Source organism: Lathyrus oleraceus, chromosome 7 (genome assembly GCF_024323335.1).
Source record: "Lathyrus oleraceus cultivar Zhongwan6 chromosome 7, CAAS_Psat_ZW6_1.0, whole genome shotgun sequence".
NCBI classification, from domain to species: Eukaryota; Viridiplantae; Streptophyta; class Magnoliopsida; order Fabales; family Fabaceae; genus Lathyrus; species Lathyrus oleraceus.
The window spans coordinates 507,686,784-507,697,402 of NC_066585.1; positions in this window are offsets into that span (position 1 = coordinate 507,686,784).

A 10,619-nucleotide genomic window follows, 5' to 3' on the forward strand; every position below is an offset into this window, starting at 1 on the left:
TCTAGCATCTCAAGCTAAACAAGTGTTCTATGTGAATGACCCGAAGAGTACAAAATGGTCTATAGTGCTTTTCTCTAACAAAGTGACTGATGATAGCGGTGTCGATCAATGTGATATTGATGTTGAGAATGAGTCATGCATTAGACGGAATGAGTTGAATAGAAATGATGAAGTTGAGGATCTTATACCGGATGAGTCATATATAAGAAACGATCATAATGAGGGAATTTGGATCAATTCATCCGTACGCATTGCTAAGAAACAAGTGATTAATATTCCAACAAAGAAAAGAAAGAGATGTTAGTGACTTAGGTAAATTATCCATGGTTTCTTTATTTTTTTTTTTTCATTTGTTTTGATTATAAGTTATATGTGATAATGCATGATTTCATTATATTTTTGTTTTCAATTGCTTTGATTATAAGTTATATCTGATAATGCATGATTTCTTTATTTTTTTGTTTTCAATTGCTTTGATTATAAGTTATATTTGATATTTGATGGTTTCCTTGGTTTATTACAGGTTAGACATGGCTGATAACCAACATGAGGAAGTTAGTAAAGTATCCGCGGAAGAAGAAATTCGAAGAGGCATCACAGTAATGCGAAGGGTGGTCCAAGGAAGATCTCGAGGCATCATACTAGATGTCTCTTGGAACAACCAGGGACAACTTATAGAACCTAATGGGCATACCTTAACTAGTTTCATCGGTGCACTAGTAAGGAATGAAATTCCCATTACATGTGATGATTGGAGAAATAAAGAGTTGAAAGAGTCCAAAGAAAAAATTTGGAGTGAGATAAAGGTACAATCATTTGGCCCTTAATTATACGGTACCAATTATGTTTTTTCAATTACCGATACTAACTATCAATCTGTATGTTTTTCTTAGCGATGTTTTAACATCGAAGAAGAAAGAAGAGGGTTTTGTATGAAATTGGCCGGAAAGCTTCTTAGAGGGTTTCTGACATTTTTATCATCCAAGTTCCTTAAGGATGCGGATGGTAATTTTGTGGATGCGGAGCTTCCTAGAAAATATGAAAGTTTGATATCGGCTGAAGAATGGGAAGCTTTCAAATCCAAAAGACAAGACCCGACTTTTCAAAGAATAAGTGCTACAAATCGGGAAAGAGCATCAAGTCCCGCATATCCGTACCGAAAAGGACGTGTCGGATATGGACGCTTAGAACAATCCATGGTAAGTATTTATAAATTGCGAAAACAAATTTGTTCATCATATATTAGTTTTATCTGATCAAATTGTATGACTTAATGTGTAGCTGCAGAAGGAGGAAAGTTCAGAAACATCTCTTCCTGCACATGTTTTGTGGAAGGAAGCCCGTGTGGGCAAATCTGGAGTTCCACAAGAAGAAGTTTTAAACGTATACCAGAAATGTGTAAGTATAACATTTTTTCATTAATTGAATAACATTTTTATACACAAATATTTGACAAGTATACGGTATTCATCTGATTTTTCAGGAGGAGCTATCTCAGTCTCTATCTCCCGATGATACTAAGAGCATACTTAGTCGGGCATTAGATGTCCCTGAGTATTCTGGTCGGGTGAGGGGTAAGGGATTTGGAGTCACTCCGACCTCCCTCAGTGTTAAAAAAGGAAAGGCTCCTAGTAATCGGGAGCTTCATGCAAGATTGGAAGCCATGCAAGCTGAGCTTGATGCATTGAGGAGAGAAAGAGAGGCTAGCGCCTCAACGGTATACAGAGATGCTTCGGACAAAAACAGTATCAACTGTACCTTTCAGCCGAACATTCCAGAGGTAATTACATATAATTGTCTTAAATTGAACTATTTGCTTAAATTATGTATTTGACATATATACACATTAACGATTTCTTGTTATTATTGGTTTTAGGGCATTTCCTATTGTTAGCTGTATTTGTCGTCACCATACTATCGGATGGTTGGCAAGGGAAAAGTGCATAACGTTAGCGGAGTATTACTCCACACTAGAGAGCTCCCTGCTGGATGTTTGAAGGTATCAGTTGATATTGCAGTTGAGCCGAATGCAGCATTACCATATCCTAGCGATGATTCGGATGCAACAACGGTGCACGAAGCAGTAGGTTCGTTTGTTGCATGGCCGACAAACCTCATATGCGTAGGATATGAGGTATGCTTAAAACTTATGTTAACTTTAATGTGTATATTCAAAGTTTAAAATTTATGCTTAAAATTTTACTTACATATTTTCCTTGGTTATGTTAAATAGACTCCCACAAAATCCAAATCAAAAGAAAATGAGGTTAGCAATGCCTCCGCACAACAAAAAAAGGAGGTTAGCAACGCCTCCGCACGGGTAAAAAGTTCTGGTGCTAAGAAGACCGTAGCTAGGAAAAAACCTACCACCAAGTATAGGTCGTGCCTCAGGACATTTATAGAGATGACCGATATACCGACCGGAGGTGTTCGGAATGTACATATGGAGGTAGGGATTTTCCGCTTTGATTACGACCAAATGATTGGTAATGAAGACTTCATGCAAGTTTTTGGTCATGAAGAAATCGGCGTCAACGTTGTCAATACATATATTAGGTAAATCCGGTCTACTTTGTTTTATTAATTAAACAACTTATGTTAATGATGTTTACTTTATGTTAATCCGGTTTACTTTATGTTTCAAAAGAGGTGTTAATGATGTTTTTATATTAGGTTTTTGTATGACAAATTGATGCGCCCCAATGATTTGGACGAGTCATTCGGATTCTTAGCACCCGCGACCGTCAACTTAGGTTTAATCTTAAGTAGACCGCATACCGTGACGGAGTATGTTCTTCGGATCCTCATGGAGAATAAAGATGCGGAGAAGTTGTTTTTTATACCGTTTAATACCGGGTTAGCATTTCATTCTAAATTCATCTATTATAATTATTTTCCAAGTTACCATCTAACATTTGCCTAATCATTACAGTGGACATTGGTTGTTGCTCGCAATCAATCCTATCCGAGAAATTGTGTATTATCTTGACTCGTTAGGAAATGATTGGACAACATACCCGGATATGAAGGACCTAATTGACACGTAAGTGAGAATGTTCAAAATTTTTCTTAGTTTATGTGAATTGTTCTAATTGCTTCATTTTTATTTTATTAGCGTCCTACAAGCTTTTCGGGCCCAACGAGATATCCAAACCTCAAGGAGGAGCGCCAACCGCATTACATGGATTAAAGTGGCGGTATATTTTTAATTACCACATTTTTTATTATATTAGTGATGACACTTGATAAAACTTAGGATTTATAATCCATATTTTTTTTCATGTAGTGTCCTCAACAACGTAATCAAATAGATTGCGGGTATTTCGTGTTGAGGTTTATGCGAGATACTCTTGCTTTGGGCCGATTAGTGATTCCCACCGATGTATGTATTTCTAACTTATGAGTTATTTTTATATTTACACATATCTCATATAATTAAATAGTTGGAATTAATTCAAAATATGTTATATTATTATGTAGTACTTTGAGGAATTCAAGTGTGCATTTTATACAAAGGATCAAGTGGACGAAATCAAAGAGGAGTGGTGTCAATTCATGATAGAGCTCAAAGTTTTTTCATAAATTTGTGTAATTAATGTGTACATTTGTAGTATATGTAATGACTTGTAAATGTGTACATAAATTTGTATATATTTTGATACATTTAAGGCAAAATTGGTTTGAATTGGTATATATATATATTTGTTAGCCAAAAATTGGTAGAAAAAAGGCCAAAATGGCATGTATAAAATGTGATAACTGTCTGTCAAAATCTGGTTGAAAACAGGTAGAAATTCTGGTTTATAAACCTGGAAAAAATGTGGTTTAAAACAAAAGCTTCAAAAATTTTCGTATACATTAGACAGCGCTTTTGTAAAAAGCGCTGTCTAAAGGGGGATTAGAAAGCGCTGTCTAAGGGGGGGGGGGGGGGCTTAGACAACGCTTTTTGAAAAGCGCTGTCTAAGCCCCCCCCCCCCCCCTTAGACAGCGCTTTTGCCTTAAGCGTTGTCTAAGGTATACCTAAAAAAATTAAAATAGGGGGGGCTTAGACAGCGCTTTTTGAAAAGCGCTGTCTAAGCCCCCCCCCCCTTAGACAGCGCTTTGGCCAAAAGCGCTGTCTAAGGTATACCTAAAAAAATTAAAATAGGAGGGTCTTAGAAAGCGCTTTTGGCCAAAGCGCTGTCTAAGGGGGGGGGGGGCTTAGACAGCGCTTTTAAGATTTAAAAAAGCGCTGTCTAAACCTTTAGCAGCGGAGGTTTAGACAGCGCTTTAAAGCGCTGTCTAAGGTCTTGTTTGGCGTAGTGTTGTATTGCAATTCATCTAAAACAAAGGTGGTTTCGAACACTTTTCCAAGGAAATGGAGTGAAAGATGCCCATATTTGATAGCTCAAATAAGCACTTTTTGGTATCTAACAACTCTCCCCAACTAGATTCTTGCTTGTCCTCAAGCAAAGTATGCCTCTTGAAGGACAAGAGGATTTGCATTAAGAAAAAGGTTTCTCCGAAATCGGATAAAACGGCTTAAACACAAGCGAATCAGCAGATACAAATTTCCAACGGTTAGAATAAAATAATACACAAGAACTAAATCTTAATAGCAATGTGAAATATGTATCTATCCACAACAATATTATCTTGAATGAATCACCCTATCTCTCCTCTTCGAATAAGGATTGAAGAAGTTACGCGTTTGCAACCGCGGGAATAATCTCACTCTTCAACAAACAATGAAGAAATAAATTCAATTCATACAATGTCTAACAATTATAAATGGTAATGTGGAAGCACGAAGATCACTAAGGACTTTTCGGTTGAAGCTTGGTTAGGTTAACAAACAAGGGTCATTTCTAAGGCCATTGAAAACGAAATTGCCGATGCAAAAGAGACATTCACTGTACATTATTCACACATCTCAACTTCGTTCCATTTGTTTCTCATTTGAAACCTTCACAACTCTTATTTCACAACTCAATTTTTGTTATTCACTATTTTTCTTCCAAGCAAGCATTCATTTTCATTTTTTCTATTTTTTCTTTTCTTTCATATCATATTTACAAAACAGATGTTTCTCTTTTCTATATATATATATATATATATATATATATATATATATATATATATATATATTTATGCTTGCTCGATTTTTCAAGAGTTGTGGCACTTACCGATTCTCATTATCGTTCTCCCCAACTTATTTCTTACTCACCCTAAGTGAATGCTCTTGACTTTTTACGACAAAAGAACAATTATCAAAATTTTCCGGGTTTCAAGAAAAAAAGATTTTTGAAATCTCGCTTTATTTCAAGCTGAGATTCAACTGTTTAAGTTCAAAGGGGTTAACGAATACTCTCTCTGCTCACAGATAAGTTGTATTTGGAACTGGTTGTGCTCGATAGAAAACAAGTGCCTTGATCATTTCTAATTGCTTCCACATATTCACAATAATAAAAGACAAAGCATGAATCAAATGAATCAACAAAGCTTATTAGACTCCAGCATTTAAGTGTACAATGGAGGTTTCCTCACAATTTGTGGTTTTAAGTCCTAGATGAAACATTCATTAAATTATGTTGCAAAACGACAATATTCAATTACAAAAAAGAGTAAAGTTCTTAATGCATTCTAAAATTCTAGCCGGAGGTAACCATGTACCTTAGCATTATTCACTTGTTTATTTTTATCATTGCCATCCAAGCTCGGATGCACCTTCATTGGATACTTCTTTGAGGAGCAACCAATCTAGAAGGTTTGACACTCAACCAACCAAAAATTTATTAAAACAAACGAAATTTAAAACATAAATAATAACATTACTTCAAAATTTAAAATTGTTCGTGGGGGACAAAACACCCCAAAATGTACATAACCAACATCAAAATACACAAATCTGAAAATACAATAGAAATAAAACATAATATGAAAAATAAAATAAACTTAACCCTCCAAGGACTCATAACCCTCATCATTACCGGCTTCAGAACCAGTAGCCTCATCATCATCATCATCATCTTCAGCAGCACCAGAAGAAGCACCAGCACCAGCTGCACCAGCACCCGCCCCCTCTCCAAACACAGGCCTGTCCACAGGCCAGCTAGCGTTCTGCAGAAACTGCTCACGTGTCATCATAGAATGCTCACCGGAGGGGTCGCGCATCTGCAACTGTAACAGCTGCATATAATCGTGTATATCGAGCATGGCGCGCTGAGTTGCCTCCATCCAATCCCAGTTGTAGTTGCAGACAGCCTGCTGGAAAGGATCGGATCCTAGAGTAAAAGTACCAGGACCATCAGAAGCCCTGGTAACCTCAGCAGCTCAACTACTTCTTACATTCTTCGGTTTGCAGTACTTGGCCACGTATCGGTCATCAATGGCCGGCGGGATCCTTACTTGACCCTTAGAGGGTAGCCTCACCCTCGCTTGCTGGTACAAAGCCATGATTAGACAAGGGAAAGCCAGGGGACAATTCACTCGTGCCCCCGACTTTAGCCCGCTTTCAATCACGGACTTCGACTCCAAAGCAATAATCCTCGCCACATCAATCTGGATATTCGTGAGGATGCTGTGTACCAAGTGTGCCACTGGGATCGGCACGGTAGAAGTATGAGACTTGGGTTTGATGTTTGTAAGAACCAACAAAAGGATCAGTTGAGCCAAGGGAATCATGTCCTCCCTATGGTATCTCATCGGAACCCCATATGGGTTCAGCTCAACTGATTTCCCTTCCAAAAGCAGGGCAGCAGAAATCGAATCGGTATCCCGGTGAAGCCTTAAATCTTGGTGGTAGGTGTCTCTCCCATTGGCTCCCAGATGGAGCGGTTCACCCAGGACACGGTTAATTGCATCCTGATCGAACGCAACAGGACGGTCGGACACTCTAGACGTCCAAGTGAATGGCTCGTCGTCGTTCAGCAGTGCGTTCACGTAGAACTCACGCACTGTTGCGATGTCGTAATGCTCTAGGAGGGATATTAACCGGTCCCACTTTTTGCTGTTAATCAACCCGGCGAATGTACGGTTCGTGCCTTCAGGGTTGATTATAAATCTCTTTTCCGGCAAAATCTTTCGCTTTTCCAAAGCAACATATCTTGCTGCTTGCCGAGCAAAGCGTGGGGAAATAATCTTTTGAACAACGGTAGCTCTTGAGCTTGATCAACTCCGGCCGCCAATGCTATCTCGTAAAATTTGGTGAGAAAAGCAAAGGGATCTTCATGGTCCATTCCGGTGAATGGACTTCCATATAGTAAATTAAGAGTTCCCGTTTTCATCTCGGCTTGCCTTCCCGTGTGGTTGGCAAACTGAGCAGTATTCCTTGGACTATTTACACATGGAGTGGAAATGGGCGGTGGTTGTGGTTCCATGATAGGTATGAACAGTGGTGGATGCGTGGTAGAAGAACTTTCTCCTTGTTCTTGTCGTTGTCTAGCTTGTTTCCTCCTTCGTCTCGTTCTGCTATTCAGCCTCCTTGCGGTTCTTTCGATCTCGGGATCAAAAAGAAGTTCGTCCACAGGAATCTGCCCTCGCATAAAACGAAAGCTGCACACTAAACCAAACAAATTACAAGCACAAGTCAAAAATTCGAAAGCTAAAAATTAAGCAACTATTGCGATGCTTGCAATATCAATTCACAATCCCCGGCAATGGCGCCATTTTGTTGATTGTAAAATTAAAGTGTCGGGTTTTTGTTATCGTCTCCACAGGGATTGTGAGATATCACCGCCGTTCGACAGTTGTTTTAATTCTTAGCTTAAGGTAACAATGGTTTTTGGTTTTAGTCACGGTATCTTGCATAAAAGTGTGAGAAAATACGGTAAAAGATTTGGTTTTAATATTTGAGAAATATTGCCAAAGTTAGGGTTCAACGATCACTTTGCATGTATATGTTCGATCAACAAAACTTATAAACTCCTTTAGATGATAAACTATTTCACAAAGTCCTCCCAATGTGTTTATCTCTAACACACATTGTGAGTTTTCCCATTTTGATCCATTGTTTATCTCTAACACAATCTATCAAAATGACAACTTTTTGGTTCAACCTTATGGTGAACAAAATCATTCATTACTATCTCTAGCTAACAAACAAGATTGGATGAAAACCTAGGTAAAGAGTTGGTAAACATCTCTCGATCATAAACCAACACAAAGAGTTTTCAATAAAACAAAGTTTTCACCATATATTCACCATTAAAGAGTTTACAAATGAAGATCATCCCATTTACACACAAAGCTAATGATCATCTACATCTAACCTTGACAAAATGAAGAACTTAGCTACTCATTTTCATGGTAGCTTGGTCAACAAGTTTCGGAAGAAGGTTGATCAACATCCGAGTCGAATAATCGAGATTGGATGGGAATCCACCTTCTTTTTGTGAAAGATTGTTAAGAGATGAAGAGAAATGATTTCTAGGTCACAAAGTATCTCTGGAGCAATGCTGGAAAAATATCTCAAAAGTACAAAAGTATGGAGGTGTAAAGTATGGCTCCAAAAAGTAGTCCCTGCTACTTATAGTGCTGCTACTGAGCTGTCATGCTCGTTAGGCGAGCAGAATGGCTCGCCTAGCGAGCCCCAAAATGAGGCACCTGAGGCACCTGCTGTAACACGGTGGGAGAACTGACTTTAGTTAAATGTTGCGGATAGCAAGAGTCGCCACCGACTTTTATTTTATCCAAAAGGAAAGGACATAAAAGAACAGGAAAGACCTTAAAAATATTTTGAGTTCGGGGGGTAGGTTATACAAAGGGAAGGTATTAGCACCCTTTATATCCATGGTTATCCATGGGCTCCTAGTTACTTAGCTCACTTTGTTTGTTTGCAAGAGTGTAGTGTGTGATTAGAAAAATTTCTTTAAGTACTTTGTAATGACCCTCGTATGGGTGTATACAAAGCCTAGTTTAGAAATTGTGAGGTGTAAAAGTAATTTTGAAAAGTGTGAGCAAGTAACTATGAGATACCTACCCTAGATTAAGTCTTTCGTGTTCTCGTATATTCTTTCAATGGTAAGACTGTCCCTATTATTAAGGAATAGGTAGTCATTACCTTGGATGTGTTTAAGGGACGGGCGTAGGGTCATCATATGGTCAATGAAGGCAACATAAGGGGTGTCTTTAGGAACTCGTAGGGACTATCATCATATTTACCGAAGGGACAAGATCATTATATCGTAGGCAACCTCGTAGGGACTTGATCTTTTAAGTTTATAGGGACTTGATGATTTTTCTGTTTGAAGGGACTTTGCTTAAGACACCCCTATTTTCGAGGGACTTGACCATTTAAAGAAGGCAACCAAGAGGAATACCCTAGGAAGTACAGATGGCGATCAAAGATCGACTTACGTGTGTGAGTGTTATTTTTCAGATATTTGTCATGAATTTAATTTTCTAAGTTCAATTATTTACAGTTAGTTTTTTGCACTCCCTAAATTACTAACCACGCAATAAATATTTACAAAAATAAAAGCAAGAAAAATAAATTCCTAAACTATTACATGGTTATGGGACAGATACATAATAATCAGGCGAGAAAGAATAAATTTACAACCTATACATTTGTTCCTAATATTATAAATAAAACAAAATTAAAATAAGGAAAATAATGAAGCAAAAATAGAATAGATAAAAGCAAATAATAATAAAATAATAAATAAACAATGGTAATAAAGCAATAATAAAATAACAATAATAATAAAGTGATAATAAAAAGGTTAGAATTTTAAAAGAAATTATTTTAGGTTAAACAAGTTAGATTTTTTAGAAGTTATTAGAAAAATATGAGTTTAAAATAAATTAGTAATAATAAAAGAATTTAAAATACATTAATGTACAAATTATAAAATAAAAGAGTTATATGAAAAATATTAAGTTTGTTATTTACAAAATAAATAAAGGTTATAGAAAATATCAAATTATTAGATTAATAGGTTTATTATTATTATTCAATTAGAAAAATGGTCAATTAGATTTTATTTACAAAATATATAAGGATTTATTATTATAAGTAAGTAATAAAAAAAGTTATTAAAATAGTTAGTATTTATTATTTATTTACAAAAAATATAAAGGTTATAGAAAAATATTAAATAATTAATTTAGTAGGTTTTCACGCCCTACATTACTAAACCACGCAATTAATATAGGATCAATGGCAGGAATTTAAATGGCAGAAAAATAAGTGGCAGAAAAATAAAATGGCAGAAAATAAAACCCTAATTATTACAACGCTTTGGTGCAGTTACATAATAAAGATGGCGAAAAGTAAAACTGAAAATATTACAAGTTAAAACTTAAAATATTACAAGGGCGAAGCAGTTATAGTGTATGAATAACATAAATATGAGCGAAAATAGGAAATAATAATAAGGTTTGTTAAGGTTTATGAAAAGGTTTATGGTTTAGAGGAAACAACACGGTTAAAGTTTTAGGTTTGAAATTTAGAGTTTGTGACGAAATTGTCAGGGTTTAGGAAAAATCAGGGTAGTTAGTTATGAAAAAAAATGTGCAGATCTAAATATATGTATATAAAAAAAAATATGAATTAAAAAAAACAACGGGGTTGCTAGCGCAAAATTGCGATCATCGCAACTGGATCGGATAACACAAATGTCACGCCTCATACACGT